The 20566-nt window shown below is 38.1% G+C and overlaps 1 long non-coding RNA gene across 2 annotated transcripts in view; it reads right to left on the bottom strand.

The window, feature by feature from the left end:
• Window positions 1–20566, bottom strand: part of LOC111093640 — an 80589-nt gene that overhangs the window by 8112 nt on the left and 51911 nt on the right. The window contains exon 2 of one of the 2 annotated variants that reach the window (XR_005382736.1): window positions 11671–11812. The exons of the other annotated variant lie outside the window; for it this stretch is intronic. This is a non-coding gene — a long non-coding RNA (uncharacterized LOC111093640). The remainder of the gene's footprint in view (window positions 1–11670; window positions 11813–20566) is intronic. 2 annotated transcript variants of the gene reach the window in all.

The following is a 20566-nucleotide window of genomic DNA, read 5'->3' as shown; positions in this document are numbered from 1 at the left end:
GACTCCACTATACATTGCATAAAGACCAAATCCATGAAGCTGTTTCAGAGCCCTGATGCCCTTGTTGTATCCAAATTAATTGCCTATTCTCCCCGAGTGAATATTTTTTTACAGTGAGATCAGTTTATTTTTACCTCTGTGCTTTTACCCTGCCACCTCTCCTCTTCCAAGTTAGTGACTTTGCTCCTGCTTCTCCCACAGAGGATTCCGGGAAATCATCTTTAATGAAGAAAAAAATCTTTTTTTCTGATATTCAGGAGCCAATAAAACATTTTCTCTGCTTTCAGTAGCTTTGACTCCCCGATGAATATACAAAAAAATGAATCATATGTACTATGGGTTCTTTCAGCAACTATTCTTCTCATGTCTTCCTTGTAGTTTGTTAGGGGTTTTGCTATTGCTGCCATGGTGCTAGTCTCTTGAGCTGCCCTCACTTTTTTAAAGTTATGCAGCTTGTGAAATTTGAAGATGAAAAGAACTTGTTTGAAATCACTTAGTTGACTAGGGACTTGTACATCCTTACATGATCCTAGTTTTGTTTTTAAAATAGAGCAACTCCATCTGGACACCAGCCTTTGGAGGGACTTTATGCAGGTGGCAGGCCACTTAACATGGTGGAGACTTCCTTTTAATTATGTTCAGGTTGAGTGGCTCCCACAAAGTAGGTAATCTAGACTGATTTCTTTTCTCTATTGTAAATTAATTTCATACTAATATTTTGTCTTTCTTTTGAGGATTGTTGATTGGAAAAAGCAGTTTTGATTTTTAAGAATCTGATCCATTTGATCTTAATGTATTTTCTTTCCCCATAGAGCAGAGATATTTGAAAATGTTTTACATTAATGGTTTTTTATCTAGACTAATTCCTTGTAAAAGAGCAAACTGTCTGCATGCTAAAACAAATGTGCATTTGAATGCACAATTGATTAACCAATTTTCAAATAATTAACTTTTTAGATTTTGCATGTGCATTTGTTGCTCATTTGACCATATAATAATTAATTAGCCTTAATTATAATGGATTGCACCTTCAAATCTGCATGCATATTCTAATAGAATGACAGCATTTTTTAACCACTTTTTTATATTTTAGTCAAACAGACAAGCACTCACAAGCAAAGGAAGAGAATTTTAAAAGTGGGGGACATTTTACATCTGTGGTAGTTGACATTTTGATTAATGAAGTGTTACAGTTGTTTTTAATGTATTTATTTGGTCGTGCATTCAGCAAAATTAATCCTGATAGATGAAATGTGTTTAAAGTACTGCTCACAAAATGAATGGTGTCTCCAAGCTAATAGAGTTATAAATGAACAGAAAAAAATGAAGAAGACTTTAAAAATGAGTCAAGTGAAAATAAATGCCAGATTAAAAAACAATTTGCTGTGTGTGTCTAGAGAGCCAAAGGGAACTCGAGTGCAAAGAATTTGACTTATGGTCTAAGTGAGCAGTTGAAATATTTAAATATCAGCCTAATGCTATTCAGTTATAATGGTAGAAAGGCTGCACAGGTTGGGCTTCTTACCTTCACCTGTGGTATGCAGAGCTGAAAGGCAAAAATCAAAATCATGTCCTGAGGGATATATTAAGAATTGAACAGGAAAGTACAACCATGTGTTCAGTCACTTGGGATGCCATGGTGTAGCTTGAAAATCAGGGAAAACAAGAATCAGAAATAGTGAGAGGGCTCACCCATCCAAAAAAGCAGTGAGACCACCCTCCCCCCTCCAGGATCATTTGCCCATATTGCTTTTTGGTTTCAAAAGCAAAATAGGCCCATTTAAAATGATAAGAATGGGATGGCTTGGTGGCTCAGTCAACTGATTGTCTGCCTTCAGCTCAAGTCATGATCTCAGAGTCCTGGGATCAAACCTTGCCTTGAGCCCCACATTGCAATGGGCCCTGCATTAAGCTCCCCACTCAGCAGGAATTCTGCTTCTCCTTGTCCCACTGCCTCTCCTCCCTACTTGTGCTCACTCTCTCTCTCAAATATACAAATATATATTATATAAATGTATAAATAAAATCTTTTAAAAATAATAAAATAAAATACTAAGAATAGAACAAAAACTTATCTATAAAAATTCTCCATAAAAGAGAGTTCCTATTTTATGAATGACAGCTTGAGTCTATATAAGCAATTCTCCAAAGATTTTTCAGAATACATAAATAGCTGAGTTTTTACTCTTGGGAAAGGTCAAATAGGTGTATATGCTCTGTACAGAATAGAGTAGGGCAGGACGCCTGGGTGGCTCAGTGGTTTAGTGCCTGCCTTTGGCTCAGGGCGTGATCCTGGAGTCCCGGAATCGACTCCCACATCGGGCTCCCTGCATGGAGCCTGCTTCTCCCTCTGCTTGTGTCTCTGCCTCTGTGTGTGTGTGTGTTTCTAATGAATAAATAAATAAAATCTTTTTTAAAAATTCCTCACAAAAAACAAAAGAATATTAAAAAAAAAAACAGAATAGAGTAGGGCTTCAGAGAGAGCCACATGGGTGCCAACTCTAGATTTATCACTCGTTAACTATTTGGTCCCAAGCAAGTTAAAAAATCTCTCTATGTCTTGGTTTTATCATCTGAAATAAAGATGAATAATATTTGTTTTCTTTATCTTTAATCTCATAAGAATTGAAGATGTATGAGGACAGCCATTTTGATGATGTTATTCACTGATCTAGCCCATGTGCTTGAAAAGTATTGAGCACTTAGTAGGTGCTTAATAAATATTTAACAAGTGAATGGATATATAAGGCATTTTTCAGACTTTCTGGCACTTAAACATTCAATAAATAAATGGTAAACAAAAGATAATTTGGTAGCACCTCTACATCTAGGTATAATGGAGTGGCTAGAGCAGACTCCCCCTTCAGCTGAAAGGAACGAAGAATCCCATGTCCTTGTCTATCCAGAATTTTTTAAATGAATTTGTCCACAGAAATCTTTTTTCACATCATGACACTCTTTCATTTATTCAAATATTTATAGAATATCTATGTACACTAAACACTATTTTCATGCCTACAAAGACATAATAAACCAGTCCCTGTCCTCCAGGAGTTTATATTTTTGTATGATGAAATCAGAAAGTAAAGACTAACTAAATATGTGATTTCAGGTAGTAATAAGCACCATGAAGAAAAATTAAGCAGGATATGGAGATAAACAATGACCACTGAGCCTGGATTATATGTGGTATAGGAATCCACAGAATATACTTGGGGAAGCTCTGCCTTAGAATTTATACCCATGTGCAAGTCAAGGTGAAAAAGATCTGTAAAAAGGAGAAGGCTTAAGAAAATCCTCAACACTTTTCTCTTCACTCCCACTGATGTGTGCTTTCTACAAAGATACTTAGTCCTTGAGCTTTAAAGGCCAGTGCTATTGGTAGAGATCACTGGCCAGATATGAGGGAAGGCAGTGTCATGGGATGCATCCAAAAGACTCTGATTTAGAGCCCCTCATATTGTACTTTGTGAATAGTCCTTACTTAATGCACCCCTTAGGCAATTTTCCCTTCTTATAAAATTGGGAAAAGGTAATATTTACACATTTTGTTGAACTTAAAAATCTCAGCTATTCAGGGGCACCTGGTGGCTTAGTTGGTTGAGTGTCCAACTCTTGGTTTCAGCTCAGGTCCTGATCCCAGGGTCATGGGATCAAGCCCTGCATCAGGCTCCATACTCAGCGGGGAGTCTGCTTGAGATTCTCTCCCTCTCATTCTTTCCCTCTGCTCCTCCCCCAGTCTCTCTCTCTCTCTCAAATTTATAAATAAATCTTTTTAAAAAAAATCTCAGCCGTTCAATTTACCCTACAACAATTCTCATTAGTAGATAACTGACTGGCATAATTTTTCTTTCTTCTAGACATAGAAATTGAATTGCCAGCTTCCATCTTGTTCCTCAGATGATGAAGTGGGCCAATCCAGGCCTTCTCTTATTCACTACTTCATAACACCTGTGAGATATCTTACTGTCTGTGCAGCCTTGTGTTAGGAACTAGGTATGCAAAAATGAATTTGAAGCAGAGGAACTTACTAGCACATTGATGCTAGTGAGATGGTTAGACAAATGGTTAGGTACTTTCCCTTGTGTTTCCCAGCCTGTCTTAAGAAATAAGTAAAAGCTTCACAAAGAAGGGATATAACTCATTGGTTTCTCACTTTCCAAAGCCACAGAGAACACAGTAAATAGAGGTAGATGCCTAAGATGTACTTTGTCTTCATTCATGAAGTCTTTTAAATATTTAGGGTAATGATCAATACAACTATCTTTTGCCAATCAATAAAAATAAGATATCACAAACACAGAACTTCTTCCCATTTTTTTCATTAGGGAGGATCTACTCAGTAGCAGAACTTCTCAACGCTCACCAGCCTAAAAGTAGATATTCAGAGCTGCTTAGGGCAGAGAAGTTCTAATCCTCCACCTGAAGTCATATGACTCATCTGAAGCAGAAGTGGGAAGAAACAGTGAGGCCAGGAATCTGAAATTATGAGCAGCAAAGAAAGTCATAATGATTGTACTGATGAGTCATTTGCCATCTGCTTCTCATTCAGAAAAGATAAGTCAAGGTACAGATAACCAAGAGTAAAGTGTTACCAAGAAAAAGCAAAATGGACTGTTTTTCTGGAATGATAGAAGGAAAGATGAAGTACATAAGAAGCTGTCACAAGGGGACCAATGTATTCAGAACCCCTCTGAGCAGGCTGGGCAGATACAAGCTTTGTGAAACCTAACACCTGCAGTAAATGATAGAGAAAAGGAAAGGAGGCCTATACTAGAGAACTAGAAGCCAAAAGACTCAGTAGGTGAGTTCCAGTTCACCAATTCATTCTTCCAGTCCCACTTGCTGCCTCAATTTGCGATACCAGAGGCAGGAAAAGGCCCTCATGAGGCCCCACTCTGATGAGGGAAGAGAAGCTGACAACACACATAAGGTATCTTTTTATGGCTTCACTGATTCAGCTCTCTGATGATCCACTGTGGCTACCTTTTTATCCAGAAAAAAAAGAACTATTCTATGGAAATGTTCTATGTTTAGTGGAACTTCTCATTCTGTTGCTTTTGGTTTATATTGCTATTTTAGAACCTATCACACCACATTATGTGGCTTTGTATTTGTCTCTCTAACAGATGGTAAACTGTTTGAGAGCAGGAGCAATAGCTTATTTATTTGTTTCTTTAGTGCCCAGCAAAGTTCTTGCACCAGAATAGGCATTGAAAACATCTTAGTAAATTGAAGTTGACTGGGCTTCCCCCTTATATTTCACTGGTGGCTTGTCATCCTATATAAATATATTATAGGACTTTGGTTACAATTCCTGTACAGAATCCTATGAAGTTCCATTGAGATTTTAGCTGCTCTACTAAAAAACTTAGCTAAAGGAGGGCAGTGGATTGCTATTCATTGAACATATAAATTTTTATTGAGCATCTATTATATGCTACGTACAATTCTTGGGCTTGGGATACATTAGTAAACTATGATTCTTGCTCTTGTGGAGCCTACATTCAAATGGGAGGAAGAAAGAGAAAATACATGTAATAAGTAAACATGCTAGTATGTTCAATGATGCATGCCATAGAAAAGAGAAAAAGTAGAGTAAGAAATATCAGTAGTACCAGGATATAGTGTTGAGGGTTGGTCAGTTTAAAACACTCAACAAACTAATCAGAGTGTGCCTCATTAAGAAGATAAAATTTGACCAGACTAGAAGGAGGTGGTGGAGTTTGTCAAGTGGTTATTTGAGTAAAAATGTATCACATTTTTTTCCCAGCTGCATAGAGGACTTTGAGCCAATGCTGCTTTGAGACTCAGAAGATGTGGTAAGTTTGCCAAATGGCCATAACACTTGCTTTTGGCTCACATGGTAAATCCAGTGAGTAAAGTTTTAGTCATTTTGTTACTGGTGTGTGACATGGGAGACTGAGAACAGGAACAGAGAAAGGAGAAGCACAGAACTCAAGAATGGGGTGGGGTTGGGAAAGAGAAGGAGTTCTACTCTGAGATCAGGGAAGGTTCTGGAAACCTTGTGGGTAGTATGAAGTCAAAAAGTTTGTTATTTCCTTAATGTTCTTCCCTGTAATGAGTTTAAATTCTCTATATTTGGCATTTTGAACTCACAGAGCTTCTGTGCTGCTACTAAAAGACTTCTTTTTAACTGGCTTTGTCCCTTCATTCTATATTTCTGTGGCAACCAAAAGAGAGCAATCAAAACTATAATTTCTGGCCCAGAAAAGGGAATTCTAGTTTTGTTCTTTTAATCCTTGCTCTATACTAGTCTTATCTCATTATATCTCTCTGTTCCTTGGGGCTTTTTCAACATAGCTAATTAAAACACAGTTGAAAATTTATTCATTCTATTAAATATGTTTATTAGGTGATTGAGAGGTTTCAGGTCCTGTCTACATATAAAGGACACAAAGATGAGGACGATGCAATTCTATTCCTAGTGAGAAGCCATTCTCAATAACTTGTTGGCATATTACTAGACCAGAACATAATGACCTCAAGTCACAGAAAAACAGAATGTTTGTCCTATTCTAGAAGTAATCCAGTCAAAAATAATACACATTTTTTGTCAATGTATCCTAAAGGAGTGAAACTTAAGAACTAATTCATGGTCTTACCAATGATTAACTACTGTCATTGTCTTTCCCATAAAACTCTGAAACCCTAGCAACATTCAGCCACTCCTCCTAGTTCCTGTTAGTAAGTCTGTGTTTGACTGAAAGGGCTTAATCACTTGCATTTACCACCTATTCACTTCACCACAAAAAGAGAAGAGGATGGAAGCTTCCCAAAAGTCAATTAGGAAGAATTGGAAACAGTGAAGTGAGGTGAAGCCGAGTCAGGGACAGAGGACAACCTATAAGCACAGAGAGTAGTGGCAGCCAGGTTGTCCATGACCACAGACCTCTTGGAGTGGCTCATTCCGACAGCGTTCTATGTCCACTGTTGATTCTACAGTGAGATCTGCCCATTTGGGGCTGGTAGTGTGACTTACGTAAGCTGGAGCTCAGTTGTCAGAGAAATACAAGTTTGCTTCAGCCTTATAGGTCTTAAGTAAAGAATACCCCGAAATTCAAACAGCACAATATGTCAACCACATGCACGTGATGTTTGGCATCATACAGAATGTTTTTGCATTGATGAACAGGTGGCTGCTAACTTGAAAAGGGATTTCTCTTCTGCAGTGGGAATTATAGATGGGGAGAAGAGGAGGAGAAAATAAGCCTATCCTTCACAGACTGCTCCCTTTGCTTTACTCTTTCAGGAGACTCATCATTCTCCAGAGGATTCTATTTCACCTTTGTTTAATTGCTGGGCCTCTCCTGTTTCCATACCCAGATGAAGTATTCTTGGAATTTAAGGTGTCACTTTAGTAGCCTAGCCACAAGTTCCATGCTCTTTCCTCTGCTCCACTCTTGCTCTTGAATAATACTTCTCCTTTGATACTAATTTCAGTGTCCTGGTCGAAGCCCCAGAGAAAATACGGAGCCCTCTGCCCCTGCATATCTTTACAGAAGAAGGTAAGACAGTAAGAAGGCCAGCAAAGCAGTAAAATGACAGGCCCATTGTTTGAGCCCAGCACTGGGACTTCCCCTTTTGTATAAGCTGAGTCACATTTTTCCTGTTGTCAACTTGAAGCCTGTCCGTTGATGGACGATAGGGCTATCTTGCTGATGTATAAAGCCGGGCAGACAGGTTTCCTTGTATTTGTTTGCCTTACCTTGGACCTTTACCAATTAGAAGCCGTCCACTGGCCAAAGGAGATAAGACACAGTTTCTTAAAGCTCAGATACTCGACAGAATGAACTAATTTCTGACAATTTTCTTCTGTTAAAATGCTATCCGAGGTTCCTGCCTTGTGCAATCTTACTGATTTTGACACAGGTCTTTTGGGATGTATATGTGCATTTTATTCTTGATATCTGTTCAGTTGACACATGCTTTAAAACCACAGATATCTTTGATTGGCTGGCAAATTGTGAAAACAGGAAGTCAAAGGATGGAATCAACTGTGAAACAACCATAACAAGTGAAGCTTTCTGCTTAAGTGCCAAGATGGGAATGCTGTTATGAGAAACAAACAAACAAAAAAATGAAATGATAATATCAGAACAATTCCAACAGGAAGAGTGAACATCCAGAATGCTCCAATTATCATATTTTCAGGGCCTTATAACCACCAAAACGGATTATAGATCTTAATCCACAATATTGCTGCTAGGCATGATAAAATCTCCAAAATTAGGAGAGGGGTGTCATGACATTTATTGGCTAGGAAATATTTGGGATAATATTTTTTTTTTGTCTCTCAATCACCATCTGATTGAGCTTAAAAGAGAAGAAAAAACTTGCTGTGTGCATTTAATCCCTTCATTTATTCAGCAAATAGCTGTTAAGAGCTCACTGTAGGACAGGTTCTATCGTGAACATCAGGGTTGTGAAGGTCATAGCATATTGCATTCTTGCCTATACCCCTTTGCACATTACACCAAGACTTTTCTTATAATTCTTCAAGGTTGCCAAATATCAGTCCTCCTGTGATATCATTCTTCCATGGTGAATTCTCAAAACAAAGGTTATTTATCAGCAGTTGAAAGAATAAAAAATATCCTCACGTCAGTTGATCTGAGGAACACAGGTAAATATTAGAATGAAATGAAGGATTTTTAGACAAATACTGTAATTTCTACTTCACTAGTATGTAATGAGTTTATGAAATTTACTACTTTAAACATTTTAGAAATGTAAACAGATATAAAAAACTGGGATAATTTTTGAGGCAGGAACACTGTTGGCAGTAGAACAGGGAAAGGGCAGAGACTGGATAACATCGTAAATCCTGTTCATCCATCTTTTGAGAATTTCTGTATGAAATATTCTATATAAACGATGTCATGTGCCATCCATTCAGATAACTGACTTTTTAAAAGTATGATCAATATCTCTCAAGGTCTAACTCTGCCAGAAAAAAATTTTAAATATTACAATGAGACATTTTAATATCATCTTGTTGGAGGGAGAATAAAGAATTAATCATGAGGACTTAGCACAATTGATTGTTAGTTAGAAGATTAGGTCACAATGCATATATTAATCTGTTATTTAACCTTCAAACATCATTTTAAGAGACTGTTTCAGGAGGGATACTTTGGGGGCAGTTGGATATTCATTTTGGCCAGCCAAAAATCAAATTCTAGGAATTGAAAATCAAAACTGGAATGAACTAAATCTACTCTAACTCTCCCATCTTACTGAAAAGGAAACTGAGGCACAAACAAATTAAGTGACTTCTGCAGGTCACAGCAGTTTTAAAGGGAAGAAGCCAAGCCAGATACAGGTAACCTAGATACCAGAGCTTCTTTCATGTTGCTGTGCTGATGGAGATAAAATAAAACAGCATTCTGGGATTATTCAGTTATCTTCTATTCCATATTGTGAAATGATCACATTTGGGGACAAAGTCAAGCACTAACTGGAAAGAAACTGCACTGACTTTAGCTCAGAATCTACCTTAAGAGGTGTTAACTCGTCATAGCTCTGTCACATCCATGGATCATTCCAGAGCTGTTTACCAACCCTAGACTAACAAAACAGTCTCTTTTTGTTGTTATTGTTTAATAGGTAAATGAAAAGTGAAGAAAAACCCTAAATATAAAGGCTCTCCCAAAGAGAAATCCAGAGGAAATAGCAATAATAATGTAAAATATTCAACTCTATAATTTCCAAGACTTAGATTTTACTGCATAGTCAAATAACACTATTATTCATTTCACAGCTATAGATCAATTTGCTCATGTGTGAAACCTATGAAATAACAACCATTTTCTCTTCAGATGAGTGATCCTGGTTTGAGTTACCCATACAATTTGATAAAAATACATTATTCCAGATGGACTCCAGTTGTTGGGCAGATGGAAATGTTTAAGTTAAGAACTAACTTTATTATCATAAATTAGGTGGTCAGAGAGAAAGGCATAAGAATATAACTGTAACCCAAATGATTTGTAAGTTCTTCTGAATTCAGGAGAAAAAAAACTGTAGAAAGGAAGAAATGTATACGTTTATGAAATTTGACATATTTAAGTTTTTAAAAATGTCTACTTTTACACTCAAATATTTATCCATAAGTTTTAGCTCTGCTAAGTCAGTTTCCATTTTTGCACAGTAAGCCAACTCAGCTATAAATCAAGCTCAGGTGTTTCCAGCTCTCCAGTTGATCGCAGAGTACCTCCCTGCCTCCCCCATCCCCTCCCCATAGGCAAAGGTGCAAGTGAAGGGAGTATTACTGGTGTGACTTTGTCCAGTGACATGGGGGTCTGGGCTACCTGCCCATGCAGCTTACTTATGCTCTGTTATTACTTATGACATTTCTGGATACACAGTTCTAATGATAGACTGCTGCTGGGCCAATCCATAATTATGGCTTGGCGAGCCCAACAGAAATTAGCTCATCATGGGCAACTCAATTGGCATCCTATGGTCAAGATTTCCACCTCTGATAGGACCCAATACCACTACAGGAGCTATTTTTCAAAAAGCATGTCATTTTCCACTGCAGATGGCATCAGGTTGCTGAGGATGGTATAGTGTTGCTTGCCCAAAGGCCTGCCTTAACTTTCTCCTCCTAGAGGTTGCTATAAACTCCAAACCATACCTTTTCTCAACCCTGACACTTCCAACACCACAGAGTCTGATGCCTCAAATAGTCCAAGTACCTAGACCTCACTGCAGCCTAAACCTATTGCAGAGCCCTTTCCAGCACAGCTGTCCACTCAAAGCTGGCAGCCTTCTATATAACCAAGTCTGTGGACTCCTAGCTATAGAAGGTGTTGCCTCTAGAACTTAAGGAGATCTACCAGGTGCAATGATTCCTTTCTTGCCATGGAGATGTAAGATGCTGCAACTTAACTTTGGCACAGAAGGACATATTGTACCATGTTTCTTTCTGGCCACTGGATATCCGTAAACCTCACAGAAGTGCAGGTCCCTAAATTTTATCACCCATATTCAGGGGTTGCCAACTCTTACTGTACAGGAGCAGACTATTTTTGTAAATTTTAAATATTCAGGAAGGTCTGCAGAGACAAACTCCTTTGGCAGGACCTATCTAGATGTCTCCATCCCATATTTCAAGATCCCAGGTTTTCCCAATCAGGGCCCAGAAAAGACAAGTCTTGGCTGAGCATCCAAATATCTCTGGAGCGTTTAGAACTGTATCAAGTTCTGATTCTGCTCTTCAGCTGTTCGTGACTCCATGGCAGGAGAAAAGGACTTGATAAAATAACAAAGAGGCTCTCTAGCTCACACTCTTGGGTAACCTAGATACCAGAGCTTATCTGTTTATAGTCTTCAGCTTCTCATTATCCTACTTCAGTACATCAGTGTGTAGTTTAGTAATTGCTAGCCAATCCTGCTGTCCTTGCACACTCATCCCCATATCTCTCAAATGGGGAATCATCCGCCTATAAGGGTGTTGTCCATTGAGATGTTTCTGTAAGCCACAGTAGTAAAATGTTCAGCAACTGGACTGCCATCTTTGGCCAGGGATTCCCTGTGCCTTACAGATGAAGTCCTCCTTGCCTGCTGGGCAGTGAGTGAGCTAAACCCCAAACCTATCTTACCACCTGATTCATCAGAACACTTTTGGTATCAATTCAATACCTGAACAGTATCAATTCAGGTCAACCCAGAAGCAGACACCAAGACAGGATTACACATGCAAGATGTTGACTGGGAGAAACTCCTGTGAGTGATAAAGAGGTATGGGGCAAGGAGAGCCCAGACTGCAGTGAGGAACTGACACCTGTAAAAAGAGAAACAGATAGTTCATAATCCTGGATCAGATGATCTTTAAGTCTGTAACTCTCCTATATCCGTTTCTTTTGCTCACAAAGGTGTTACAAGAACTGAGGGTAGATGTACATGGAAAGGCCTGGCTCAGAATCCACATAGTAAGGGTCCTTAACAATTCAATGTATATGTTCATTTCAAAAAACAAAAACAAACAACAACAAATAAAAAGGAGAATAATAAGCAGAGCCCCTAAGTGTCCCTCAAAAAAATACGGTGCACCTGATTCCACGTGCAGACAGGTAGACTTGGAGGCTGCCTCTGCATTCACAACCCCTATTCCTGATTCAAAGCATTGTTTAGCACTTTATATTTTAAATAGCACTAGAAAGAAAACAGGATACACTTATCTTACAGACATGACCTTAAAAGGTATTCCATTTTATAATCATTATTACTAACTAAAATGCACCTCTCCTATTATTGTTTAATCAGAAGAAGAAAAACATCCTACTGGCTTGTAACATATATTAAGTGCTGATTTATGCCGGGTATTACTTTAGTCCCTTCATGGATCTTTTCTTACTTCATCCTTACAATAGCACTCTGGAATAGGAATTATTATCCACTTTGTAAGTGAAAATTGAGGCTTATTGAAGTTAAGTAACTTGTCTATGGTAACTCAGTTAATTACCAGAAATGATCAATAATAGACTCCAGAGCCTTGTATGTTTCATTAAAAAAAAAAGTATCTGCAAAGTAGACCTTATGTAAGAATTACCGAAAATTTTTAGTTTAAGTACTTTTATTTCCAAGGTCAGAAGGAATATTTTCCTACATTATATATTTAAGAATCTGTACTGGTTTCTGTCCCCACTCCAGTTAATATCACATTGTTTTAAGTAGTTAGTTGTTCATAGATCTATTTCTCTCACTTAAATTATAAACTCCTTGAGGACAGCTATCATGTCTAATGCATCTCATCCCTAACCAAGTAGAATAAGGCCTGAATAATGTGTGTGCTTAATTTGTTGAGCCAAAAAGGAAATCTCAGCAACTCAGTTTATTTTTCTATTTCTCCCATTACTCTGATATAACATGTTAGAATATTAGGAAATCACGTCCTCTTTTGATTTTGTGGGACCCACATCCTAATGGAAGGGCCTTCTCAAAAGCCTTAAAATTCTTCTCTTCATTGAGAATCCAAAGTCACTTAGCTTTTTTCTTGGCTAAAAAATACATATGGGTGATGGGAATCAATAGAATTCCCAAGCCCGGAATTCATCCTGAGTTCCTCCAACCTGTGGAGAGATGACTAGTCAGAAGCATAAAAGTAAAGAACACCTGTGGTGTGGGGACCAGCTTAGGATAGGCAACTTCAGAAAACAGGGCCTTGGCAGTGGCTTTCTGAGTTCACCTCATGGTGAAGAGCACAGGCTTTAGAAACAGAGCACCCTGAGTCTGAATCCTGTCTTTGACATTGAGCCGTGTGACCTTGGACAAGTTGCTAAGCCTCTCTAACCACAGTTTCCTTGTGTGTAAAACAGAGATAATAATAGTGTTGCCGTGAGAATGAAAAGGAAGAGCAAATGTAAAGCACTTAGCACATGGGCAGCACATGATAAACACTCATTAAATAGGAATTTATACTCATTAATACTTTCACTATGCATGCAACTAGCAGCTTCATGTGTCTGAGCCGAATGATAACAACATTTGAACTCACGATTTTAATAGGTCTTTGCATTGCCACAGCACCTTTCATCTCAAAGGACCAAAGCCCTGGCAAATATTAATTCTTGTCTACTTTATTTATGTGAGTAAAGGCAGGAGCACATACAATAGCCTAGTTATTAAAAAGAACTGTAGTATAGAAAGCTAACTCCACATGCACAAAGTAAAACCAAGAAAACCCTTAGCAGTATCTAGGTCTCTCAACTTCTGGGATTCCTCTTTAATTGGATCAGGTTATTTGTTTCCAGTGGCTAAATATTATTTATTGGCAGTGTAAGTCAAGGCTGCTGATATATTACCCTTTCGGGGAGTGTTTGTTTTTTGAAAACTGCTCTCAAATTTTCTAAATGTGAATTTAAAAGTCTGTCAGTCTATGTGCCGATAACACAAAACAGATTGTAAATGTAACGGGATTCAATCAAGTCAAACAAATCCAACGAGAGTGCCAGAAGGCTTAATATTAGGACTGCTCCTGTTCGCAGGCTTTTGCTAATGACGGAACAATTGTTTGTGCTGATTTGTAGCTGGCATTGATATGCAGACAGTAACACTTTCATCTAAAATCCAGCTCCAAATTTTTTTAATGCTGTCAATGAATATGCTGTGTCTGCAAAGAGCAACTCCGAAGAACCTTTCTCAATAATAAGAAACAGGAAGATGCAAGCATCGTCTTTAATTCTAAATCCAGGGTTTCAGTTGAAATATACAATGATTTTTCTCTTTGTCATTGTCTTATCATCTACTGGGATGTTTGTGTCCAAACAACTTGTATGAATTAACAACTAAACACGGTTTTAAAATATTGGACTGGGTCAATGTGGGCGGGAGGCGGGCGCTCAACTGCAGGAGGATATTGCAAGATTCCAAACTCATCTAACATTTGCTTCAGAAAATAAAAAAATGTAAATGTGCTCTGACTGCAGTTCACATTTACTGTGGGGATGAGGCTTTTTTTTTTTTTTTTTTTTTTTTTTATCAAACAGCACCTGCCTCTCTATTCAGAGATGTCTGCGTGCAAGGATAAGTGCAAACAACAAAGGCTTCGTCTGTGGCAGCGGCTGCATCATTTTCTTGGAACTTGCCATTATGTTTTAGGTCAGAGATTGAGGTTTGGTTCAGGGAATGGAGCTTTTAATATCAGGTGAATGGATTTTTATATAAGAGGTTGGGAAGCTTTGCGTCTTAGAAGAAAAATGGTGCTTTAAAAATAGTCACATTTCTTTTGTACTGTAATTATCAGTGCATGACGAATCATTTTTTATTCTGTTCTGTGTGGGCAAAAGGAAATATCCCCTACCCATCTCTGTGGGCTGGCCATTTTAAGGAGTCAAAATGTTCCCATATTTAATCAGTTCCTTGGGAATATGTAATTTACCTAGAAGATTGATCCCAAAACATCACTTTTAAGGGAAGATGAATAAATAGCACAGATTCATCAGTTTGTCCGGGAAGTTACCGTCACATGTGTTCACCATTTAAGCAAGTAGTACTGAATAAATTGGTGATCTGTCCATAATTCCTCCTGCAAAAAAAGGCTCACATTATATAAAAGATCAAATGATAGAAATAGGAATAATCAACCTTGTTAAAAATAGAAAGAATGATTTAAAAAAAAAAATAGGAGGGAGTAGAACAATAGCCTGAGTTGAGCCCAGCTCTGACCTTGACAGTAAGAGCCCAGGCAAATCATTTCATGTCTCTGTGCTTCCGTTTCCCCATCTATAAAATGGAACTAGTGAAACGTTCCCTTCCAGGCCTCTTGTAAGCAGGAAATAGGGACATGTTTGTGAAAGCTTTGTAAATGGTAAAACATTTTAAGAGCATCAAGAAGGAAAAAAGGAGAAAGCAGAAAAATAACGGCAATAATAGTAACAATTGTAACAATCCTAATATTATTAAAAATGACAATGAGTATTACTATTATTATTGAAAGTAGTGAAACTTATCCAGAAATGATGAAAATTGGTAGATGGTGCAGCTCAGACTATGTTCTTCTTCTCTGGACTGTAGGAAAAAGAGACATACAGGCCCTGTAGTCTCATATAAAAAAAATAAAATCTATTCTGACTGAGTAGACTTTAGACACATTAATACACATTCTTTGAAAGAAACTCTGCAGGTTTTAAATTAAGTCACATCGCTCTGAGAGCCTTTTTCAAAAGCAAAGTATAGGCTGATAGAGGATCCTCTTTTTTGAAGAGCTTGAAGGATTTCAAATGACCTTTGCCCACAGGACATGGGTGTCATGCTAACTTGCCAAGGTCAGGTTTCCCCCTCAGTAGGTCAGTTGCCCACATGTTTTATAGCCTAAGTGAAGTCTCCAGGCAAGCATTCATCATCACATCTCTGCTTCAAAATTCACAGCTTTGTATTGTTACAGCAACTCAAGGTTTTTAAACAGTAAAAAAAAGTTGCAGGAATTATGGATGGAAAACTACTGCATATTTTTGCTTCTGAAACCAAAACCCCAAGAAAATAAATACACTTTTAGCACTCGATGCAAGAGATAGGCAGCTTCCTATACTTGCTCTCAGGGTGATAAGTTGTGTGGTGAGAAGGTAAGGCAGCTGGTGGCCGCTATGTAAAGTCTGTGAACACTATGGTTCCTCTAGTCAGAGGCAGGAGAAAGAAGTGACTAGCATATACAGGTTGCCAATCTTTTCCCCTTCCTTGGTGGTGGTATGCTGTGACTGCTTAGATAAACTGAAACTCCATCTCCTGGGCTACTTCTAGGTACAAGAGATTTGGGAGGTGAAATAACGCAGCAGCCATTATGCTCAGATCGTGTTTGCTCAAGGCAGAGAGATCGTGTTGTCAACAGACAAAAAAGGTTCCAGTTTGTCAGACTCTCCCTGTCCTATGTTCAGCTCCCTGATTGCCTGCTCTGCTGGCAAATAGCAAAACCAGGCTACCATCTGACCCTTTATAGTGAACTGACTAAGGCATTGGCCACAAGGAATCAACAATCTTACACAGACTTCTCTCCCAATCCCATTTCCGGTTCCACTCTAGCAGCTGGATGGGATGGGCTTCCCTCAAGATCGAACTTGTTTACCCACTCAAGAGCTGATTTAAGTCCAGTTCACACATCAACAAGTCATTTGAAGATATTTGGTATAAAGAGACTGCATGGGCTCCCAAGTCCTACAATTATATGTAGTCAACCTGAGTCTTTTTCAAGCTATGTGACCTTACTCCTCTTAGGCCTCTACTTCTATCTTCAGGAGAAATGGTAAGAAATCCAGCCTTTATCCTGTATGAAGAAAACAAAAATTCTCCTGTGAGAATTCTTATTCATAAGCTAGTCTTCATGTAGATTGGGGATTCATGTACTCTACCTGCATAAACCATAAAAATCTCAAACTGAGCACTTAGTTTAGCGGCCTGTGCTTGTAAGTGTCTTCAAGGCATCTGGAAAGAGCAAATTCAGAAACTTTCCAAAGGAAAGCACCTTAAAACCAGGACACAAAGTTTTCCCAAATAAAATTCCAAGAAACATGAGCTCAGAAAATTTAAAAAAAAAAATCACAAAACATCTACGGAATTAATCTGTCATTAGCAAGAGTGAGCAGAAACAATGAACAGCATCTGACTTGCAAAGATGGCAAATAACGAATTTTAAAACAAGTATTTATAGATTTCCTACTTTGTGCCAAACTATTTTTGGTGCTTCAGATCAGGCACATCAATGAGTAAAATTAAATTTCTGCCATTTTGGTGAGATTTAATATTTGCATTTATAATGTAAAGAGTGAAAGGTTTTTAAAGAAATACAAGAGGAAAAAAAAAAAAAAAAGAAATACAAGAGGATGTCACAATTACCAGGCAGATCTGATAAACAAATAGAACTTGAAGAAAAAAACCAATAATGGTGGTTAAAATGAGAAACTCACTGGACAGATTAAGCCACAGGATAGCAACTGAATGGAGAACTTGACTTTTATCCAGAATACAATACAATGAGACAAAGGGACAGAGAATATGAACAAGAGATGATAGAGCATGAAGGATAAAGAAGCTCTAACATATTTCCAGTCATTGTTTCAGAAAGAGAAAATGAGGGAGAGGTGCCTCATTCTGAAAAATAATGGCTGAGACTTCTTCCAGAGTGAAAGACAGTGATCCTCACACTCAAGAAGCCCAACAAGTCAAAAGATGGAATGAAATTTCAACTTCTAGTAAGTCGCCAAAAACAGTGAGGTGAGTAAGGAATCCAGCAAGCAAAATTTGAGGGAAAATTTAGGGATGTGCAAGTGCTGAGTTGACCCTTGAAGAAATCTGGCAGTGAGTATCTCTTTCAATTTTGTGTCCTGGATGCCTCACTTGCCCTACCCCTGTCCTCGCCCTTACAAACAATAATCTGCTTTTGTGACCTTATATTTGGAGTTATCTAATTGAATATTTAAAACAATAAATTGAGTTATTTTAATGAAATTTATATATTGGCTTTTTAATCTGCTATATTGTGATCTAATTTACATTCAATATCATGCACCTGTTGTAAACGTATAGTTCATTGCATTTGACGGTATAACTACTTCCACAACCAAGATACAGGACATTTCCATCATCCAAAAAGTACTGTGCTAATCCTTTGCCTTTATCCACACCTACTCTTCTTGGTCCTAGAAAACCACTGATCTGCTTTCTGTTATTATAGTTTAGATTTGACTTCTCACAATTTTATGTAAATGGAACGATAGAGTATTTCCATTTTCTTTTTGAATAACAAGAAAAATATCTAAGGCAGCACTGTTTAAACATGTTGCCTTATAGGTATGGTTATCTTGATTTGCAATAAGTAAAAAAGTGAAATCGGATATATTTGTCTCTGCACATATTTCTCCTTTTATAGTAGTTTTGGAAGTACTAAAGATTTCGGTGTGCTCTGTAAAAATTGTGATTAGGGCAGCCTGGGTAGCTCAGCGGTTTAGCACCGCCTTCAGCCCAGGGCCTGATTCTGGAGACCCAGGATCTAGTCCCACGTTGGGTCCCCTGCATGGAGCCTGCTTCTCCCTCTGCCTGTGTCTCTGCCTGCCTCTCTCTCTTTCCCTCTCTCTCTCTCATGAATAAATAAATAAAATATCAAAAAATAAAAAATAAATAAAAATTGTGATTAAATTGATCTCCAACTTAAGAATCTTGTACAGGACATCTCAGAGCAAATTAGAGAATTGCTATCATTTTTATACCCATAATTAACTTATAATTAACTTCAGTGTTCATTTTGCTTTCATCTTTATCAAAAGTCCCATCATGGTATAAATTAAATTTAAAGGGTACTTAAAAATGAAACAGACATTTAACTCTCAAGTAATCAAAATCAACACAACGGCTACAGGTATCCAACTGGGTGAGCAAATCACAAATATAAGCCTTTTATATCAATGATTGGTGTGCATGGCCACTCAAACACGCTCCAAGACCCTCAAAGCATCAGTTCTGAAAAAAAAAAATCGCATCATCATTTAGAGATTTTTTTAAAACAGAAATTAGAGATCGACTTAATTGTTTAGACATTTCCATTTTTTAATAGAGTTGTATTACATTTGAAAATCTTTTATAAACTTACCAAGTAAATAAAGAATTTTTCAAGCATGCAGAGACTTCAAAGAGGGTGACTGGCAAAAGAGACAAATTTATTTGCTGACATGTAATAATTAGTGACCCATGAGTGGCCTATAAATGTTCATTTTCCCTTCTCACGCTGTGATTTGAAAATCCTCAAAGGTTTGTGAAAGTGTCATAGAGGAGTCATCATTAAAAATGGTAATGACATCTGTTTTGGGTTCTGGCTTGTGCATTGACAGACTTCTTATTCCTTATAATTTTCTCATTTCCTATTTTAGGCCAGCATCATGTTATTTCTACTCCAACCTGTCTGGCTGGTCTATCTCCGATTCTTTATGAGATCCCTCTCTCTTCTTCATGGACACAACAGGACTAAACCCTCTGCTTTCCCCCCCTCTCCCACTTCATACTTGCTTTTCTTTGCTTAATCTACTATACTGACCCTGGGCTTGTTTTCCCACCCGTACTTCATGTTACAGGCTGCATCTCTCTGGATCCTTATCAGCTTGTTTCATTTAGTTCAACCAAAAGAAGGGAGAGGGAGGCATGGACACTGATAGCATAAAGGACTTGAGCAGCCAAGGTATTTCTCTCCCTCTCTCTCTCTGCCTTGGATACAATCTCTGATGTCTTGATTGCAGCTGGATGGTTCAAAACGGCTTCATTTGCACATCTGAAAATTTCTTTTGGCTGTTTGCTGGGTTCTCCTCCATGTGACTTCTTACTTTTCAGTAGACTAGACAGGGTCTCTTCACAGCATTGTGATCTGAAGGTTTCAAGAGGGCAAGACTTGAAGTACAAGACCTCTTCAGGCCCAAAGATTCCAGAATTTACACAATGTTACATCTACCACCTTCCATTGGTCAAAGCAAGTCACAAGGCCTAGCCCTTCTTCAAAGGGATAGAAAAATAGACTTTGCTTCTTGGTAGAAGGAGCAGTAATATACCATTGCAAACAGCCTGGACACAAGGATATGTTCACTAGAAGCCATTATTGCAACCATGCACTTCACTCAGTTCTGCGCTGCAGAAACACCACCTCCATCCTAGCCGTAGTTTAGGACCCTAGCCATATCCTGTTCCCAAACTCCGCATTGCAGCCTATTTGTCTCCTCAGCAACTTCATAACCTGTTTAATCTGTTCTTTGCAATAGATTGCTCTTGGTTTCCCTGTTCCTGATTCGACCAGAAATGCACATCTACTTTCTTTCTTTCAAATCTATATGAATAACTGAAATCTGAGTCCAAATTTAATCTCTCACCCTAAATCCAATTCTAAATTTCCATATTTCCATCTAGATTTTCCTTTTACCACCCACACCCAGCATATCCATAACTTAAATTGTAATCTGATCCTCTAGACAAGGACTCTTATCCTCGTCTCAACACTCCAAACTCAAGGTCAAATAATTATAGCCAGTGGGCCAAACCTGCCACCACTAGGTTTACTGGAACACAGCCA

Source organism: Canis lupus, chromosome 32 (genome assembly GCF_011100685.1).
Source record: "Canis lupus familiaris isolate Mischka breed German Shepherd chromosome 32, alternate assembly UU_Cfam_GSD_1.0, whole genome shotgun sequence".
NCBI lineage: Eukaryota > Metazoa > Chordata > Mammalia > Carnivora > Canidae > Canis > Canis lupus.
Note: the sequence above shows the minus strand (reverse complement) of the source record. Positions and strands in the feature narration are given on the sequence as shown.